Source organism: Solenopsis invicta, chromosome 12 (genome assembly GCF_016802725.1).
Source record: "Solenopsis invicta isolate M01_SB chromosome 12, UNIL_Sinv_3.0, whole genome shotgun sequence".
NCBI lineage: Eukaryota > Metazoa > Arthropoda > Insecta > Hymenoptera > Formicidae > Solenopsis > Solenopsis invicta.
The window spans coordinates 4,887,649-4,908,653 of NC_052675.1; the positions used below are offsets into that span (position 1 = coordinate 4,887,649).

The window sequence follows — 21,005 nt, forward strand, 5'->3', positions numbered from 1 at the left end:
TCAACGTTCTCTTCAAAAAAATAAGGTCCAATCAAATAACCATTTACAATGCCGCACCACACCATAATACTCCATCGATTTTGATGATCTATTGGCCTATACCAGTGGGGATTAACATCTGACCAATAATGGCAGTTGTGTCTATTAAGTTGTCCGTCACTATGAAATTTAGCCTCATCTGAGAAAAGCACATACCTAAAAAAATTAGGATCATCGTGTAACATTTGTAAAGCCCACTGGCAAAAAGCAATACGCATCAAATGATGATTAGGCTGTAAAGCCTGCGTAAGAGTGATGTGGAAAGGGTGATAATTTAGAGCTCTAAAAAATTCTAACAACAGTTTTTTGTGGTATACCTATTTCCCTTTCAATCTGGCGAGTACTAACATGAGGATTAAGGTGAAGTATTGCTAAAATAGTTACAGCTCGCGCATCATTTTCCTCATATTCATGATGTTGACGTTGACGAACAAGATGTCCATTGCGAGCTCTTTGGACTAAACTATGTATTGTCATATCAGTTGGATGTCGCCTTTCAGGAAAACGTTGAGCATAAAGCCTTGATGCTGCATTGTAATTGCTATGACACTCCCCTAAATCTAATATAATATCAACAATCTCATTAAGACTATAATCAGCCATTCTGGAAAGGTAACTTGTGAATGTAATTACCTACATACCCTGTATGTATGTTTGGAATTTTTAAATTTAAGCAACTTTAAATAGTAAATTTTTCAATTATGCAGAAGTGAGTAAGAAAGAAAAGGAATAAAACTCTATTATAACAATAATTATAAATCTTAAATCAAACGTAATTGTTTAGTTTTTTTCAATCGTTGATTGTTAGCATTAGGTATCGCAGTGCTGTCAGCTACTTGCAACTTTTGGTCGGATTCTTCGACGCACGCCTATTGCTCCCCTCCCACCGCTCGCGCCTTAGCAACGGCGCCGCCGGAAGGCATAACTAAGGAGCGCGATACATCGTCTCAGGACTGTGCGTTACGCCGTCTGGCGGCGCCGTTGCTAAGGCGCGAGCAGCGGGAGGGGAGCAATAGGCGTGCGTCGAAGAATCCGGCCGAAAGTTGCAAGTAGTAATGTTTAAGCATTATACACATTTGTGTTACCCAGAAAACCATGTCATTTCAGAAAAAGTACACCAGATCGTTTTTCAGGCACTTTACCTTCATTTTTGACCTTTCCAAGGTCGCAAAAACAATTTTTTTATAAGACAAGTTTGATGTAAAATTTTCCGCTCTTTCGAAATCCGCAGTCAAAAATAGGGTGTCCCATTTAAAAAAACCATCGTGACCTTGAAATAACCTTCAAAATTGACCTCAAGGTCAAAACCAATGGTACAATTGAATGACTCCCTCTGTCCTGGTCAACTTTTATCTAAACCATTTTTTTGTAGATACCGTTATTTGGAAGATATTCGGGTCCATAGATTAAAATGACTCACCCTGTATATCAAGCAAATTTCAAAAACTGCTTACGTGAATATGATTAACCTCAGCTCTTATTCACAATAAATAATATGTTTCTTGTATAGACAAGGTTATATATTATGCACTTTGTTCAGCCGAATTTGTTTGTCTTGTACAAAAACACGTTGAATAAGTGTAATATTAATAAATATGTGCAGTTAAAAATATATATTTTGCAGTAACTAGAGTCAATATTATATTATACTCCTACGAGTGCTACGTATAAAATTTTTCAAGGGTCATAAGATATGATTGACAAAGTGCATATAAGTATGATAATGAAACATAGCTAATTGGATTGCATGCACCTTATTAAATCTATTTTTATCTTTCTATCTTCCTCCAATGTATATTATTCCTTTCCCAGCAAAAATGTGGTTTGCTTTCTCAGGTCTACCTCTAAGTCACACTTTTTTATCTCTAGCATAATATAAATGTATATTTTGAATAAATTCACGTTTAAAACAAGTGTCAAATGATTGAATAAAGATATAAAAATATGTGTAATTTTACAAGTTAAGTCTCAGAGGCCTTTACGCAGCGTATTCTCTCTGGTTTTAGAAATTTGTAACTAGATTAATTAATAAGTATGGTAAGTACATTTTAAATCCTGTTTATTAAAGTTAACAAAGTTGAGTCTAGCTCTTACAATATTGAGTTCACTAAACTAGTTAAAATAATACATGATATTAAATATGCTCGCTGTGTTAGAAAATAAATGTTAATTGTAAATAAATAATATGTGTTAATCTTGCTGTTACCTGATATTCAATAATATTTCTAAGCGTCTTATAAAAGATATTTCCTCTTATAAAAAATAATTCATTTTGTAACATAGCGAGCATATTTAATATCATGTATTATTTTAACTAGTTTTCAGTAAACTCTATATACATTGTAAAAGTTACACTTACTTTATTAACTTTTTTAATAAACAGGATTCAAAATATACTTACCTTACTTATTAATTAATCCAGTTACAAATTTCTGAAACCAGAAAATACACGCAGCGTTGAGGCCTCTGAGACTCAACTTGTAAAATTACACGTACACCATGCATTGGAATCATTTTTATATCTTTATTCAATTATTTGACACTTGTTTCAAACGTCAATTTATTAAAAATATACATTTACATTAACGCTAGAATTAAAAAGTATGACTTAGAGTCAGACCTGAGAAAGCGAACCACATTTTTGCTGGGAAAGGTAAAAATATGCATTGGAGAAAGATAGAAAGATAAAAATAAATTTAATAAGGTGCATCCGATCTAATTAACTTCGTTTCATTATCATATTCATGTGCACTTTGTAAATCATATCTTATGACACTTGAAAAATTTTATACGTAGCACTTGTAGGAGTATAATATAATATTGACTCCAGTTAATGCAAAATATATTTAACTGCACATATTCATTAATAATAGGCTTATTTAACGCATTTTTGCACCACGCAAACGAATTCGGCAGAAAAATTTGTCATTTGCCCCACAAACCGGCATATTATTGACGATTCAGCTTACAGGTTGGGAAACCTATCATACGCGCAATCATGATCGCGGTCACGTGATGCACATCATATGGTCGCATAAATGCTGATAGTGTAGTAGCGAGCGCCACACTGTGTCGAAAATGTGAAAAGGAGAATTTCTGAGGGCGACGACCAAGGAGACGTGCCTTACAGAAAAATGTAGAGAGATTAGAATTTGCATTGCGATATCTCCGCTCGTAGGGCACGGAGAGAAAAAATAAAAACACTTTTGTTATGCAATTCGTTCCCAAGCTATCGATTGAGACTACTCAGAACGTGATGGTTTAGTCGTTGCGGAGATCTGATAATCTCTTTATGCTTAAACTCGCTGAGTAAAAAAGGCTCTCGGTCTCTCTCGCTTCGTTCGTTCAGAGAGATTCAGAGATGAAAAAAGTTTTCTTTTAAAAAACAAGCGCGAGTCGTGACCGCGTCTTTTAATTAAATCGTTTCTAAAATTGAAAATTGATATGTTTCATGATATATTTCGGAAAAACTCCCTTTTCTACAGCATTTTATAATATTCCAACTTTAGACAAAATATATGCGAGTATCATCCGCAAACCGACTTGTTCGAACGTATTTTGTCCAGCTTTTTTATATAAAATACTCACAAAAAAGTTTCACTTACACACTATATGGGTCGCATTGACCCTAACAAAACTTTGCTGCCGTGCCGTTCGAATTCTAGTTGACCAAAAAAGTTGATCAACCATATCAATCGAAAGAGGAGATTTCAAACTTTTTTTACGTTTTGGTCTGAACCTCCTATCTCATTCCGTTTTCACATAGCAAGCATTTAAAACTTTATATGGGGTCTCTCAGACCCACTTACGTGTTTAAGGGTTAAGAATTGCATATACAGGGTGTCCGAAAATAGCTATTTATGCTCTCGTGAATTGATAGAGCAAGTCAAACTGAGAAGAAAAGTCCATTTTTCAATACTCGCAATAGTTACCGAAATAAAAATTAATAAAATTTTTCAAATGAGCGTGTACTTTTTCTGCCCACTGCGCGCGGCGACCGCCCGTCGGTAGTGCGGAGGAGATCGAAAGGCAGGCAGAAGGTGGTGGGGCGCGCTTTACCGGCGCGGTGGCCGGTAACCATTGTTGCTTCTTTCTCCTTACCGCGACTGCTCCTACTCCTAGCTTGGCGACTGACGGGCGATCCCCGCGCGCAGTGGGCAGGAAATGTACGCGTTCATTCGCCGAATATTATTAATGTTTATTTCGGTAACTATTACGAGTATTGAAAAATGGTAAAGGACTTTTCATCTCAGTTTGACTTGCTCTATCAATCTACGAGGGCATAAGTAACGATTTTCGAACACCCTGTATAATGCAAAAGAAAACAAAATTATTTATCATCGTAAAAAAATATTTTAAAAAGATATTTATCCTTCCTTTTCTTGAAAACTAATCACTCATTTATATATAATGGGTTTGTTCTCTTGTCTGCTGATTAGATTAACAGTTGCTAATCAATTTGCATATATTTAATCGTTTTCTTGGTACCGAATAATTTTATTTTCGTAGCTGCTGACATAGGTTCCATAATTTTGCTTCTCGGAGTGCAATTCACTTGACGCTTACAGTATAGAATCATTTCATCCATACTATTTATTAAATAAGAACAAATAATACTTGTAAGTTTTATAAGCATTAAGTGAAACGTAAGTTCTCAGCCGTATTTACAATTAGTGATAAAATTCAAAAGTTTTGCCACAGCTATTCATCCACTACTGATACACAGTCCATAAAATACGCAAGTAATTCGGTATCATCTCTTTTTTGTTAAAGACGACGCTTTGCCTCTTGCAGGTGTCTTTTGCAACTTGGTCTAACAGTTCAATCAAAATAAGTTTTTTGCGTAATTATTCTTCGACATTGCATTTATCCGACATTTTCATATTTATACTCTTTCATTAATGGCGCGATATGTAATTAATAATCCATTTGCAAATGTATTGGAATATGATTCCTAATACCACATGTAAGCACATCAAATTTGATTGTTGTAAAATATTTCTAAGCTCTGTAAATTTTTGAAATATTTTACATTTTTTTTCTCAACTATGATATCCTATTCTCTATATTTAACAAAATAAAAAATTACTTGATAACTTGCAGCATATTTTGCGCAAATCTGTTTTCTGTGATGACTTCAAATTAATTTTAAGCTTTTAAGCGGCCGCATATTTTCTTTTTCTTTACTGTTACGTAATCAAGTTATTATTACAACTAGCGCCGTTGTTTATAACTTTTTCTAGCGTACTTTTTTACGCCTGTTCTTCTTGCTTAATTATCAATGAATATTATTAATGTTTGCATACAAACGATGTTTTAACAAATAGTTAGCAAGTTAAGTTAAGTTAAAATACCTAATTGACAGGTATTCCTTTGATTTCTTGTTTCAGATTGAATTAATAAGATATGTAAGAGTCAACGTGAAGCACGTGAGTCAACACGATAGATATTTCATCTGTGATCGGCGAGTACGGGAAAATTAAAAGGAAGTGCCGTGAACAGATAACGCGAGTGCTCAAACAGGACCGAATGACACTCGAAGCTTGTTTCATCTTCATTTTTATTGTATTACGTACGAAAGCAAAGGCTTGCGCTTCGAATCATCGTTTTATCTCCATCCCGTCGCGATGACCACCCTGACGCATTGTTCATCGTCACGATCGTCTGTGGGCTATTGTCAGTTCGATCATGGCAACCAGGACGACATGCGAGACACGGCTATCATAGACAACAATAATGTCTTACAACGGAAGAAGCACTCCTTCCCAAAGAGAGGGAACCGTCCACCTGAGCTGGACCTGTCGTTCCGCGACATACGCTACCGCGTCAGGGAATGGAACATACGCAATTTCTCAATCAGTAAGTACAATGTCAACAAGAAAATAAAATGTAATAATAATAAAAAGTGTTAATAATAAGAAGACAAAGGTCAATATGTGAAAGAATAGCAAATTAAAGAGCCTTGACCAGTCATTTATTGTTAGTATTGATATATTTTGTGCTTTTATATTTTTACATTTTCAAGTTTATCAAACCGATAAATTTTTCAATCTTGAAACACAGTCCCAAATTGGATCTGGGTGCACAATATTAAATCGACAATCAATTTCATTTAATAATAATGCTTATAAGCATTTTATTATTATTCAATCTAATATCGCAGTAAGAATTCTTCCTTCCTTCCCTCCAAATTCTGTAAAAAATTTATTGTAAAAAATAATATCTCATTGTCAGTCGGGAATTGAATCTGGGATCTAATAATAATAATGTATATGTCTGAGTCATATACATGTACAGGGTGGAGAAAAAGTACCAGAACGCCGAAATATCTCGAAAACTAAGCATTTTAGAAAAAAACGTTTCACATCAAAGTGGTAGGGTTTCAAAATATCTATTTACTGATTTTATCAGTTTGACTTTGAATGGCGTTGCCAAGGTCAGATCAAAATCACATTAACTTTTTTAAATAGAACACCCTATTTATGATTCCAGAATCTAATAGCTGGTGTCAAGAGTTTTCCAAACACTATAAATAAGTTTATTTTTGTTAAGCACTTTCCGAGTTATGAGGCTTGAAAGTTATAGTACACTGTAGCTTTCAAGCCTCACAATTCTCAAGGCACTAAATAAAAATTAACTTTTGATTGAAATTTATAGGTTTACAATGGTATCACAGAATCTACCACATAACATCAAAAAAATCAACTTTACTACTCTTGGGGGGGGGGGGGCGACAAAAATATTTTAAATGCTATCCTAACCTCAATAGTCGTCAACTTTAATGATTAATATGTCGATTTGCGAGGCAGTCCGACACTTTTTTCTGCCAGATTCGTTTATTTCATGCAAAAACGCATCAAATGAGACTATAATTTCGGAAGCGTCTTTTCGTGCGCAAATAAACGGTGCAAGTGAGCGGTATGCAACTGAACGGTGTCTGGTACCGGTAATGGAACCATATTCAAAATATCGTGTTTATTTGCACCGTGTCTATTTGCACGGTGTCTAATTGTACGGTGTCCAAGTGTACCGGTCCTCTTGAAGAGAAAGTATTTGTATCGCGTAGCTATACGATAAACGAAGAAAGTTTTAAACGGAGAAAGTCTCGCGACACTTTTTGAAAATGCAACGTACAAGAGTTTATTCATGAAACCGTGATTATAATAACGATAATCATCTCGACAATTTTGGAAAGAACGCAATAGAATACCAATAGGATATTATGAAAGGTTGAAAGCAAAATAATCCACATAAAACAAAGTCTCAAATTCGACCATAAAACATCTTACGGATTTCTTCGTCTTAAAACGTCTTAAAGAAATATTTCCAAAAATAGTCTTAAAAACTAAAAATAGTATTAAATTTAATGAAATATTTGTCATGGTTTTTAATAATAGGAGAGCGGTATTTTTGTACGTATATACAGGGTGTCAGAAAAACTTTGCCCGTGATTTCGTGGATTGATAGAGCAAATCAAACTGCGAAGAAAAGTTCTTTATCATTTTTCAAAATTTGCAATAGTTACCGAGATAAAAATTAATAAAATCGGCAAATGAGCACGTACTTTTCCTACCCATCGCACGCGGAGACTGCCCGTCGATCGTCAAACCAATGACAGCCGCGGCAGGCAGTGAGGCGGGTAAAACTGGGTACAGACCTAGCGAACGAACACTGAACAAACAGCAATTTTGAACGTTCATTGTTATTATTTAGTAGATATTATGCTAAAGTGATTACGAATAAAACGTTCGATTCGCGTTCGGCTTGATTCCCTCATGAGGCAATACATCAAAAAGAATTCGTGCGCGATATAAGCATTTATAAGTATAATACAATTGCTGTTCGTTCGATGTTTGTTTACTAGTATGTACCCAGCTTAAGACAGCCATTGCTGCTTCCTCCTTCTCACCTTGCCGCCTACCGCGGCTGCCACTGACTTAGTGACCGAAGGGCGGTCCCCGCGTGCTGTGGATAGGGAAAGTATATGCTTATTTGCCGAATTTATTAATTTTGATCTCGATAACTGTTGCAAATTATGAAAAATAGCAAAGGACTTTCGTTTGACTTGCTCTATCAACCCACAAGAGCATAAATGAATATTTTCTGACACTCTGTACCTATATAATAAATCTATTTTTTGTACTTATGCAAAGGAAAAAATAAAATTGCCTTTATTACTAATTCCAGTGAAATATTTCAAATTTTATTTCTTTGTACACAGTATTTTTTCATTACACTGAAAATAGGAGTTTAGTAATAATAATCAAGTTATGGTATAAAATACTGGTGTTACGTCTAGCGTATAAAAATTTTCTTTCTTTTCACATTAACTATATATATGCGTCAAAATAATTTTTAATGCAGTTAATTTTTTAAAAATACAATTAATATGAATTGTAATAACAAGAAATTGTAATAACAAGAAATTTGAAATATAAAAATAAGTTTAACACAGTTAACATCTTTGAATTAGAATGTATATAACTGAAATTGGAGCGGCTACACAAAGTCGTTTATTTTTTGTAATATTTGTCGCTACAATTAGAAATAGAAGTAATAATAAAACAATAAATTCAAGATCGCATGATGATTGCGTGTACTGGCTGCTCATCAAATACGGCACTTTTATTTAAACTATAATCCCACGCACACTCATTCACGCAGCCAAGAATTCAAATGTACCCTACACAATTTCCCAAAATCTTTCCAATTTTCTTCATCTATTCTTAATAATAATTGTTGTAATGGTGGGCATATCATCTACACTTATAACAACTGGTGACACCGACCAAATATAATATAAAAAACCAAAATAAATTATGCCCCAGTTTCTAAACCGGCGGACGTAACACTTGGTTAATGTTAATTATTTTAATAGATAGTAACTAAATATAATAATAGTAAGCATTAGATTATTAATTGGTTTTTAAATATTTACTTATATTAACTGAATATTTAATTGAAATTATTTCAATAAAGTTTAACAGTTTTCATCTAGACTTTATTATTTTTATCAAACTCTTTTCAATATATTCTCATACGATTCATTTTTGCGCAAATAAGATATCATGTAAATATCTAGAATCAATGACTTCAAAATAATCTTGAAGTAGTTATATTTGTATAAAACTGTAAAATAACAAGCCTTAATCTGTTATATAAATTTTTGCGGTTTGACTAAAGATACATGATTTTCTATAGCACATGCCCACGCTTTCTTTTTTATCTCTTACGCATTCACATGGATCGAGCTAAAATTAAGAAATATTTTTTCACGTACGCGTCTGAGATATGTTAATTGTGAATTATTGCATGTTGAATGATGCAATAATTTAATTGCAATTTAATTGCATCTTGCTCTCTTTGCAGGCGAGAAGGAAATTCTGCACGGCGTTAAAGGCGAATTTAAATCCGGCGAATTAGTTGCTATAATGGGGCCGTCCGGGGCTGGAAAATCGACATTGCTGAATGCTCTTGCCGGTTTCACGTAAGTACCAAAAATTTAAAGATTGTTCTTCACATACGTGCTTTAAAATTAACATGTACGCAAATTACTTTTTGGAATTTTGTTTTTCCTTTATGCACGTGCGAACCTCATCCTTGAGTGCATTTAAAGTGTTACGGATAATCATTTTGTATATCTATTATTATCCTGTTATTGTGCATTCCACAACATGCTGTCTGAATGAATTAATCTTATTATTTTGCGCTTTTTATTTTTATTTCTACGAATTTTATTGAGCAGTTCGGCAGAGTTAAATATCATTATTCTGCGCGAAGTACGCTCAAAATAGAAACCTGACCATTTGCAAGATAATACATCGAACCGCATTTGTAAATACTTGTAATATGATTCGATAGAGGAATTCTATTATGAAAACAAAGTTTCAGATAATACTGCATCTAACAACTATTGTAAGTTGCAATTTTCCTGTTTTCGTCATTCGAGATTGATTGAGTATGAAAATACACTCATATTAGAAAATCTCAGGTTTCTCTCTGTTGTCGGTTACATTTATAAACATACAATACATACAATATTAAATAAAAAAAAAAAAAAACTAGAATTTATTCACCGTGAGTTGTCCGAGGTTTAAGAATGACAAATAACGTTTCGATTACATTCAATATTAACCTTTTGAATGGGAAATTTAAAGTGGGTCCAAAATGTGCGGTGTATGGATTTAGATGATAATTTATATGTGAGAATATGAAGATATATATGAAGACGTTTACTTTTAATTGTGCAAAGTAACATTTAAAAAGTGTAAATCCGCTATACTAGATTCTTAATAGCTACAAAAGAATATTAAATATTAAAAATAAGAAAAACTTTTTAGAATCAGTTCCTTCAATGAATATTGAATATAATGCACAGTGGATTAATAAGATATAGCACATCAACAAAGCACAACATAACTTATTATTTATCTATAGTGTTTATTGAGGAAACTAATTCTAAAATTCTAATTCCAATTTCTAATATCTAATATTCTTCCAATGTGCGCAAGACCTTAGAAATTTTCACTTTAAATGAACTTAATAATAACTGTATTTCTTTGTAGTTATTTTAAAAAATTCATTGCATTTGTTTCGTAAAATATGTATTTGAAAATTGTGTGACTTTCAAAGTTATTATTTTGAATTTGCATTAGGGAATTTTGAAATTTTTATAAAAAATTAGAAATTCTCGATCTTAAAGACTTCTAAGAAACTATTGTTATTGTCAATGTTAAGACTATACGATAAGTACGATAAGACTAACTATCTTAGATAAGATAAGAGAATAAAGATAAGAGAAAACAATGAGTAATTTATGTATCGACGTCATCTACATTCACAAGTTATTAAACTAAATAATGCAAAGAATTTGAACTTGAATTTACCGAGTGAGTTATCCGAGAATTGAGAACACTGATACTGTTTCATATTTATTATGATATTTTGTGTACATGTGGAGACGTTTCGCTCGGAGTTGTATTCTATCTCCACTTATAATAGTATTGGTAAGATCGGTAAACTTCGTGAAATTCGGTACTCTTCGCGTTTCCCTCTGCGACTAATCAGGAGGCAGAGAAACTCGCTGTTCACGAAGCACGAAACAGATATCAATTAGCCGTCGTCATATAAACATTATAACGAACCGCCTTGCCGCTCTCCGTCGGACCATCCACCGCTCCAGGCTGTCCGGCTACTCGCCGGACAGCAAAGAAGAGGCGCATAGCGCCAATAATAATTCAAATACGCGTAGCGCGCGAACACGTATCCGCGCGTCGAGGCACTCTCTGCGCGCACGCGCCGTACAAGCGACCGAAGTGATGGTCGCTGCCGATCTCGAGTGGCGGCGAATCCTCTCTTCGTTGACGTACCGACCGCTCCCCAAACATCCCCTCCTCACGAGATGCGGGTATATAAGTGCCGCTTCTACGAAGGTGGCTTCTTTCTAAATCTCCTTCCGCAACATTGAACTATACTCTAACTGGAATGGGCGCTGCCATATAATGTCCGTAAGCGGAAAACGTGATAGAAATAGCATGATGCGAGGGGCCACCTCTCTTTTTCTAAGCGTTCTCTGCGCATGCGTCAGCATTCATCTTACATTCCTACTCAAAAGTTAAATTTCTTCTTTGTTTTCATGTTGATACAGCATGTAACGGAATTTGTGAAAACGAGGAAGAAATTAACTTTTACTTAAAAGGTTAATTAAATACTTAAAAAAATATAATACAATTTTGCTTTTGTTTTATTTATGTATGTCACTCAAGTCGCTCGTTTATCTATTCTCATGTGCCGGTACTGCAAAACTTTCTAACGTGACTGTACTGACAAAGAGAGGTGGCCCTTCGAAATGGCTCTCTCTCGTCATGTTTTTGGGCGGCTAGTGCCCATTCCAGTTAGAGTATAGTTCAATGTTCCGCAAAGAAGTGTCTCTGTTGGGTTTAAGTATTTGTAGATGGCGATGATAAGTAGTTCTTTGTTAGTTCGTGAGACTATCTAGCGTACTGTTGTATCTCTATGCACTGCGTGTATGGTCGTTCTCCTTCTTCTTTGTCTAATCGTAAGCGTGATAAATCAAAATTTTATACGTGCAAGTGCATAGCAGGTAATATTCTTTTAATTACTAAGTTGCAATATTTTTAGTTTAGTTTGCAAGAAATGAATTACTTGTATTCTTGTTGCAGGCGCTAGCCCATTGAGTGTACATTGAGTATAATTTTAATAAAAGTTCAAGATGCATTTCTATCTCAATTGGTCCGATTCAAGATTCCCTAATTTTTGCACGATTCCCTGCACATCAATTGTATCTCACAATAAAGACAGTCTCCCGAGCTAGCTCCAAAGTTAAGAAAACTTAGCTTCCGCTGAAAGATTTTGGCAGTTAGCACTCCGACTCCTAGACCGCCGATTCACGGGCTCAAGTTAAACTCAACTAAGAGATCTTGGTAATCGGAGAAATCTACATCCTTTCTCCTCTCCGTTGGCACGGTTGACTCATGACCAGGGGTGTGGAGTTCCGCGCCTCTACCAAGAGATCTTGGCGTGAGTCGTTGCCACCGCCGCACTTTTATATCATAGTCATGCACCGCAGAAATACAATTTAACCAAAGAGTTTTTTTTCCTCAGCATTTATACCATTAATAAAGTAATAGGCAACAGAAATTTTCCAGTTTTTGTTCAAATATGTCAATAAAAATACTAAAGCTTCTTTAGCAACAAGCATGCAATTAGAATTAGAATCAAACCCAAAATCGACATAGCCATAATATTTTGAGCCGTCATATTCAACTATTTTTCTGATAGCCGATTTCATCGAATGTAATGCCAGCATATAACGGAAAATTGACTAAAGCAGTTTTTTCTTTTATGCAATTTAAAGCTTCAATATTAATGTACGGAGAATCATTAATAGAGGTGCACCATGCATTCAGTATTTTGGGATAAAGAAGACATTTATAAAAAATATTTCTTGTATATTTATATGCACGGGGAGAATAATAATGAAAAGTGAGTGCAAAAGAACGCAATTCTGCAGAGTATAGTTTAGGCGTCGAAAAAATCATATCTTTGCAACAAAAACTTTAAAGGACTTTCAAATACGGCGTTTTAAAGCTAAATAGTCACATTTTCAAAATAAAATTTGGCAAAGTCATTTTTTTTAAAAAGTATAATTATGTAACATGGAGAATATGAGGTATTTTTGGGCATCTAAAAATCCACTTTTTTTTTTAAAGTCATATCTTTGCAACAAAAAACTTTTAAAGATTTTACAGTACGGCGTTTTAAAGCTAAAGATTCATACTTTAAAAAAATTATATCATTGTCATTTCTATTAAAAGATGTACTTATGTTACAAAACGAATATGAGGTATTTTTAATTAAATCGTGTCTAAAATTGAAAATTGATGTGTTTTATGATATATTTCGGAAAAACTCTTTTTTCTACAGCATTTTATAGTATTCCTATTTTTGACAGAGTATGTGCAAGTAACATCCGCGAACCCACCTGTTCGAACGTATTTTGTCCAGCTTTTTTATGTAAAATACTCACAAAAAAGGTTTCACTTACACACTATATGGGTCGCATTGACCCTAACAAAATTTTGCTGCCGTACCGTTCGAATTTTAGTTGACCAAAAAAGTTGATCAACCATATCAATCGAAAGAGGAGATTTCAAACTTTTTTTATGTCTTGGTCCGAACTTCCTATCTCATTCCGTCTTCACAGAGGAAGCGTTCCAAACTTCATATGGAGTCTCTTAGACCCACTTACGTGTTTAACGGTTAATACATATATAAAAATGTACGCAATAAAAAAAATCGATTTTATATGACCTTCCACCTTTAAGGTAAAGTAAACCTTAGGTGACGGATATACGAGTAAATTTTTAATGATTTATTAAATTTTTGTTCGATTTTCTTGTAAAATTGACCTGAGCGCATCTTCTTTTTACGCATATTTCAATTCTAAAAAAAGTTTTTGTGATTTTGTAACGTAAATTCGAAGATATGTAGTAATGTCTGTAAATGCCCGTAATTTGCGATACTTTAGCATCCTCGCAAAGTTGAATACATTTATAACTATTATGTAACTTTATCTCATGTTTTTTTTCTAATCTTTCACCAGAAGGCAGTCAGTAATTTACAATATTTGTTTAGCAACGTAATTATTCATATACAAATATAACGACGGCATTGCATAGGGTAAAGGGTGTGAGCGGAGAAGTACGGATCAACGGTAAAGTTTGTGAACTATAGAGCAAACTATGGAAGAAGATGTCGTGTTACATACAGCAGGATACCATTCTCACACCATACGTCACCGTCGGAGAAACCATGACTTTAGCCGCTCATTTGAAACTTGGCTGCACAATCAGCTCCGCTTATAAGCACACTCAGGTTTGTCACAATTGTCTGTCCACTTTAATTGTTGCGTCGTAAATTCTTCTCCGAAGTCTGACCCCTATTTATAAGAACTTATGTTCAGTTTCGAAAGGCAATTTGAGAAAGATCCACGACTGCTTCTCATAAACTTTTTTCTTCATGACACGTTTAATTTATGGGTTATGTTCATTGTTATCTGAATGTTGATCTGAATATTGCTGGGCCTTGCAATTATATTTATAAAAATGAAACTTTATAGAAATAGAATAGTTTTTACGCCTGTTGTACGTGTGCAGGTTTCAAAGTTGTTGGAGATGCTAGGGCTGAGCCATTGCTACGACACTTTATGCGGAAAATTATCGGGAGGACAGAAAAAGAAGCTTGATATCGCTTTAGAACTCCTAACTAATCCTTCAATATTGTTACGAGCCGAGCCGTTCCTGCGAGGCGAGTTCGGGCTGCGGTGTGAATAAGGCCGTGAAGCGTTCTCCTTGACAACGGCCTTGTTTATTAAAAAATGAGCTGTCTGTGATTTTGGAGTTTGGCGTGTGATGTTATGGTCGTGTTTGGTGGTTAACAATTAAAGTGATTTTGTGTTTGATAAAGAAGTCTAGTTCTTTTCCGGAGTGAGAGCGCGAGTGAACAAGTTCCCCTTTTGCTCGTAACATTTTGGTGGCTCGTCCGGGATAGAACGGACGGACAGAGAGAAACGACATACGAGGTGTGTTCAAAAAGTATCGCGAATTTTGTGTTTTTTCAAAAATTATTTACTTATTCGTGAATATCTATTTTGTCCCCTTCAAAGTAATCCCCATGAGATATTATACACTTGTGCCAACGGTTTTTCCAATCTTCGAAGCACTTCAAAAAATCATTTTTTTTTATCTTGTTCAGCTCCTCCTTCGATGCCGTCTTTATCTCGTCAAGCGTAGCGTAACGTCGTCCTTTCATGGGCCTCTTCAGTTTAGGGAACAAGAAAAAGTCACAGGGGGCCAGATCTGGGGAATACGGTGGCTGCGGCATCATTAGTGTGTTGTTTTTGGCCAAAAAGTCGCGCACAAGCAACGATGTGTGAGCAGGGGCGTTATCGTGGTGCAAAAGCCAATTTTTGTTCTTCCACAAATCCGGGCGTTTCTGTCGGATTGCTTCGCGCAAATTGCGCATAACTTGCAGGTAATATTCCTTATTGACCGTTCAACCCTGTGGCAAGAACTCATGATGCACCACGCCCCTGCAATCGAAGAAAACTGTCAGCAAAACTTTCACATTCGACCGAACTTGGCGCGCTTTTTTCGGTCTTGGTTCGTGCGGCAGCTTCCATTGAGATGATTGAGCTTTGGTTTCCACGTCATAACCATAAACCCACGATTCGTCACCAGTTATGACCCTCTGGAGCAAATTTGGGTCGTCGCGGACAGAGTCCAACATCTCATTAGCAATGTTCATGCGATGCTGTTTTTGGTCGCAATTGAGCAATTTTGGTACGAATTTCGCGGCGACCCGTCTCATGCCCAAATCATTGATAAAAATCGAATGGCACGAGCCAATCGATATGTTTAGGTCCTCAGCAACTTCTCTAACGGTGATTCGACGATTGGCCAATACCATTTTCTCCACTTCATTAATTTTTTCGTCTGTTGTTGAAGTGCTCGGGCGTCCGGCACGCTCTTCGTCGTTCACATCTTCTCGGCCTTCTGAGAACATTTTGTACCACCGATAAACGTTGCTTTGGTCCAAGGTAGCTTCTCCGTATGCCACAGTCAACATTCGGAATGCATCCGCGCACTTAATTTCGTTTTTCACACAAAATTGATACAGGTTCTTTGATCCATTTTTTTGAATAGGTAAAAATCGAAGACGATCCAAAACACGTGCAAGCAAAGCAGCTGTCAACAATTAAGTGAACATTCAAAATGGCCGAGCTTGTCGGCATAAGTGAGAGACATGAGTAACATAACGCCACAAAAAGATCGAAATTCGAATATACGTAACCCGCGAAAATTCAAAATTCGCGATACTTTTTGAACACACCTCGTACAATGCCTCTTACAAATACCCCACGCCGAGGGATCTGCACACGTTCCTCAGGAGACGCCGGGCATGCAATGTTAACAACGGGAATTGAGCGGACTCCTGAAAGTGTTGAAGGTGAAACGTCGAGCGCGGAGACGCTTCTTCGGACGGCGATGGAGGAGCTTAAACAGATGCGCGAAGAGCGCGCGCTACAGATACGGCAGCAGGAGGATCTTGTGACGCTTCTGCGACAACGAGAAATGGAACTCCGGCATCTTCAAGAAAACCAGTTAAGTCTTTCTTGTAATAGTGCCGCTAATAAAACCAGAGATGCACGCGATCAGAACATTTTGCCTCTTGAGAGAGAAACTGTTATCACGGGAGAGGAGGAAACCTCTCGAATTTTGTTAAACAATGGGTCGGGTTTTAAATTAAAACCAGATACTTTTGACGGAAGTACTCCGTTACGTGAATTCTTTTCGCAGTTTAACTTAATTGCTCAGGCGAGTCGTTGGAATGAGGAGACGAAAACTGCCGTGCTCGTTTCGTGCTTAAGAGGAAAAGCTCGCGCGGTATTAGAAAATGTTCAAGATTTGGATAATTTTAAGTTCGCGGAATTAAAATCAAAATTAGAATTGCGATTCGGGGAAATTCATTCTTTACAAAGTTATTACTGTCAATTTACGAATAGGAAACAAAAGTTTGGGGAAAATTTTGCTGCTTTTGGGGCAGAAATTGAGAGATTGTCTCAATTTGCGTATCCCGAATGTCCACATTCCGTTCGGGACAAAATTGCTTGTGCACAATTTGTTTCTGCGATATCGGACGGTTTCATAAGGAGAACTCTTCAGTTAGAGGGAACATCATCCTTAAAAGTAGCGATCGAAAGAGCCAAGACAGTAAAATCTATCCAGGAAAGTTACTTTGAACAGAAAAAAAGAAGTAATTTTAATTTTTATAAAAGAAAAGAGAATTATTTCAGTTTAAGGAAAGGAGAGAGTGATGTTGAAAAAGAAGAGAAACAGGGTAAAGATGGAAATAAAAGTAAATTCATAAAACAAAATGGAAATGGAAAAAGATACGAAAATAAAAATCGAATGGAATGTTGGCTTTGCGGGAAAGAAGGACATTTACGTTTTGAATGTCTCGGGAAATTGGGAAACGGGGTATAGTCGAACTTGACGGGGTGAGTTTGACTAAGGGAAGAAGAGCCCCGAGGGTTATGGGAAAGAGAATTAAACATTCCTATAGATTAAACAGAATTAAATGTAATTTAAATGAGTTTTGCTATTCTGGAGAAGTAAATAATAAATATTGTGTCTTTAAAATAGATACGGGCTCTGATGTATCAATTTTAAATAGTAGTTTTGTCGATTTTAATAAACAGAAAGTCGAGATTTTTGATTGTGGTTTGAAATATCCTACGGGGGAGAAAATTTTAATTAAATACAAGACAGTTGTGAAAGTTCAACTTGGAGATTATTCTGTAGAGATTCCAATGTTAATTGCTGACATTAGTGATGATTGTATTTTAGGAGTAGATTTTCTTAAAATCGTGAATTTAAAAAATGTATTTGATTCCGCTTTTGGAACTCAATTTTTATCTAGTGAAAAAAATATTTTAAGATGTTCTCGTATGGAAAGTTTTTCCAGGCAAGTTCCTGATATTTTGAAAGAGCTTTTTATTAAGGATTCAGAAAATTTGGAGGAAAGTCAGAAAGAAATTTTTGCGAAATTTTTGATTGAATTTCAGGATGTATTTTCTGATGAAATTGTTGCAGGGAATTGTGATATTGTTGAACATGTCATTAATGTAAAAGATTCTTCCCCAATAAAACAGACACCTCGACGGATTCCAATTCATTTGCGAGAAGAGGTAAAAAAAATTAGTCAGGATATGAAGGAATATGGAGTTATTAGAGAATCTCGAAGTCCCTGGGTTTCTCCGGCGGTCTTGGTAAAAAAGAAAGATGGAACTATCAGATTTTGTGTAGGAAATTAAATGATGTTACTAAAAAAGATTCTTTTCCGTTACCAAGGATTGATGACATCTTCGATCAATTAACAGGTAACGATTGGTTTTCCTCTTTAGACTTGAAAAGCGGCTATTGGCAAATAAAAATTTCTTCGAAAGATAAAGAAAAGACTGCCTTTTCTATCGGTAATGGTCTTTGGGAATTTAATGTGATGCCTTTTGGGTTGTGTAACGCCCCTGCGACTTTTGAAAGATTAATGGAGAAGATTTTGCAAAATTTATTATCAAAGATTTGTTTAGTTTACCTCGATGATGTTATTGTATTCGGCAAAAATTTTGAAGAAATGTTGGAAAACATGAGAAAGGTGTTTCTTCGAATTCGCGAACTTAAAGATTAATCCTAAAAAATGTGTTCTTTTTGGAAGAAAAATTAAATACTTAGGTCACATTGTATCAGTTGAGGGCGTTACAACGGATCCAGAAAAGATTGCAACTGTAAAAGATTGGCCAATTCCGCATAATAAAAAGCATATTCGTAGTTTTTTAGGATTTTGCTCATATTATCGTAGATTTGTTAAAGAATTTTCGTCTATAGCTAAACCGTTATATGCTTTAACTGAAAATCAAGTAAACTTCTTTTGGGATGAGGAATGTCAGAGAGCTTTTGATAAGCTGAAACTTGCATTAACATTGTCTGCCATTCTTTCTTTTCCAAAGGGAGACGGGGAATTTGTTTTAGATACTGACGCTTCAAATGTAGGAATTGGCGCAGTCTTGTCACAAAAGCAAGGTGAAGAAGAAAAAGTCATTGCTTATTTTAGTCGAGTATTTTCCAAAGCTGAAAGGAATTATTGTACAACGCGTCGAGAATTGTTAGCTATTGTTGATTCTATAAAAACTTTTCGTCACTATCTTTACGGACGGAAATTTACGGTCCGAACAGACCATATTTCTCTAAAATGGTTAATGTCCTTTAAAGATTTAGAAGGACAGCTAGCCCGTTGGATGGAAAGGCTTCAGCAATATGAATTTGAAGTGATCCATCGGAAAGGTCAATATCATAAAAACGCTGACGGTCTTTCTCGACGACTGTGTGAAGATTACGGGTGTCAATATTGTGCTAAGGTGGAAATGAGAAATAGCTTATTAGAGGGAGGGATTGTAAGACGTCTTATTTTGTAAGGAGAAAACTTAGAAGAGTGGCAAAAAGATCAAAAAGAAGATCCTAGCATTTCTTTCATCTATCAAAACAAAGTCTCAGGAGAACGACCCTCGTGGACAGAGGTTGCTTCTAAAGATGCTTCTTGTAAAATCTATTGGTCATATTGGGATGCACTTGTTTTGAGAAATGGTATTTTTTATAAGAAATGGGAGTCTCCAAATTTGAAATCAAAAGTTTTGCAACTAGTTGTTCCGCGTACGCATATTAGACGAATTTTAGAAGAAGCGCACGATTCTTCTATTGGAGGTCACTTTGGGATTAATAAAACTCTGGAGAAAATTCGTAAAAGATTTTTCTGGGCTACGTGTAAACAAGATGTTGAAGAATGGTGTAGAATTTGTAGAATTTGTGTTTCTAAAAAGGGTCCTTCCGGAAAAGGAAAATCTCCCTTACAAATTTATAATGTAGGAGCTTCATTCGAGAGAATACAAATGGATATACTTGGGCCTCTTCCTCCAACTTCTTCTGGAAATAAGTATTTACTCGTTATCGTTGATTGTTTTTCCAAGTGGGTAGAAGCCTTTCCACTTAAGAATATTAGGACTAATACGATAGCAGAGATTTTAGTCAAAGAAGTTATTTCTAGACATGGAGTTCCTTTAGAAATTCATACCGATCAAGGAAGGAATTTTGAATCTAAAGTGTTTTTGGAATTAATGCGTATACTTGGAATTAGGAAAACAAGGACGACTCCCTTACATCCTCAGTCTGATGGACAGGTAGAGCGCCAACATCAGACTATAATTAGTTATTTATCAAAATTTATTTCCGAGAATCAACAGGATTGAGATCATTGGGTTCCAATGTTTCTTCTAGCGTACAGATCTTCAAAACATGAAACCACTGGTGTAACTCCTGCTGAGTTATATTTTGCCCGAGATTTAAGACTTCCTTTAGATTTGTTGCGAGGAAGTCCTCCAGAATTTGAAAAAAATTCTGATGAAGATTATGTTAGAGGGTTAAGAAAAAAGTTGGAATCGATACATAATGACGTTAGGGAACGAATGGATTTAAGGTCTACTCGAGTGAAAAACAGGTATGATCGAGGGGTTAAGCAAATTCTTTTTCAGGAAGGGCAAAAGGTTTGGTTGTTTAATCCTCGAAGAGTTAAAGGGAAAGCTCCTAAGTTACAAAGAAATTGGGAGGGTCCTTATAAGATAATGAGGAAACTTAGCGAAGTGGTATTCTGTATCCAGAAATCATTGAAACATAGGAAAAAAGTGGTTCATGCGGATAGGTTAGCACCGTATTTGGAAAGGCAATTGGAGTAAGAATAGAGAATCAGAGCCCGCAAAATTTATTTGTTGTTGATTTGGAAGTGACACAGACAACGCTTAAAGCCCCCGTGACAGGAGATTATCATAAGATTCAGTA

At 35.5% G+C, this 21,005-nt stretch overlaps 1 pseudogene across 1 annotated transcript in view; it reads left to right on the forward strand.

The window, feature by feature from the left end:
• LOC120359184 overlaps window positions 1-21,005 on the forward strand; it is a 61,749-nt pseudogene that overhangs the window by 17,396 nt on the left and 23,348 nt on the right. Inside the window, exons 2-5 of the transcript XR_005576022.1 lie at window positions 5,430-5,898; window positions 9,409-9,526; window positions 14,241-14,436; window positions 14,718-14,835. The product of XR_005576022.1 is annotated as an ATP-binding cassette sub-family G member 4-like (transcript). The remainder of the gene's footprint in view (window positions 1-5,429; window positions 5,899-9,408; window positions 9,527-14,240; window positions 14,437-14,717; window positions 14,836-21,005) is intronic.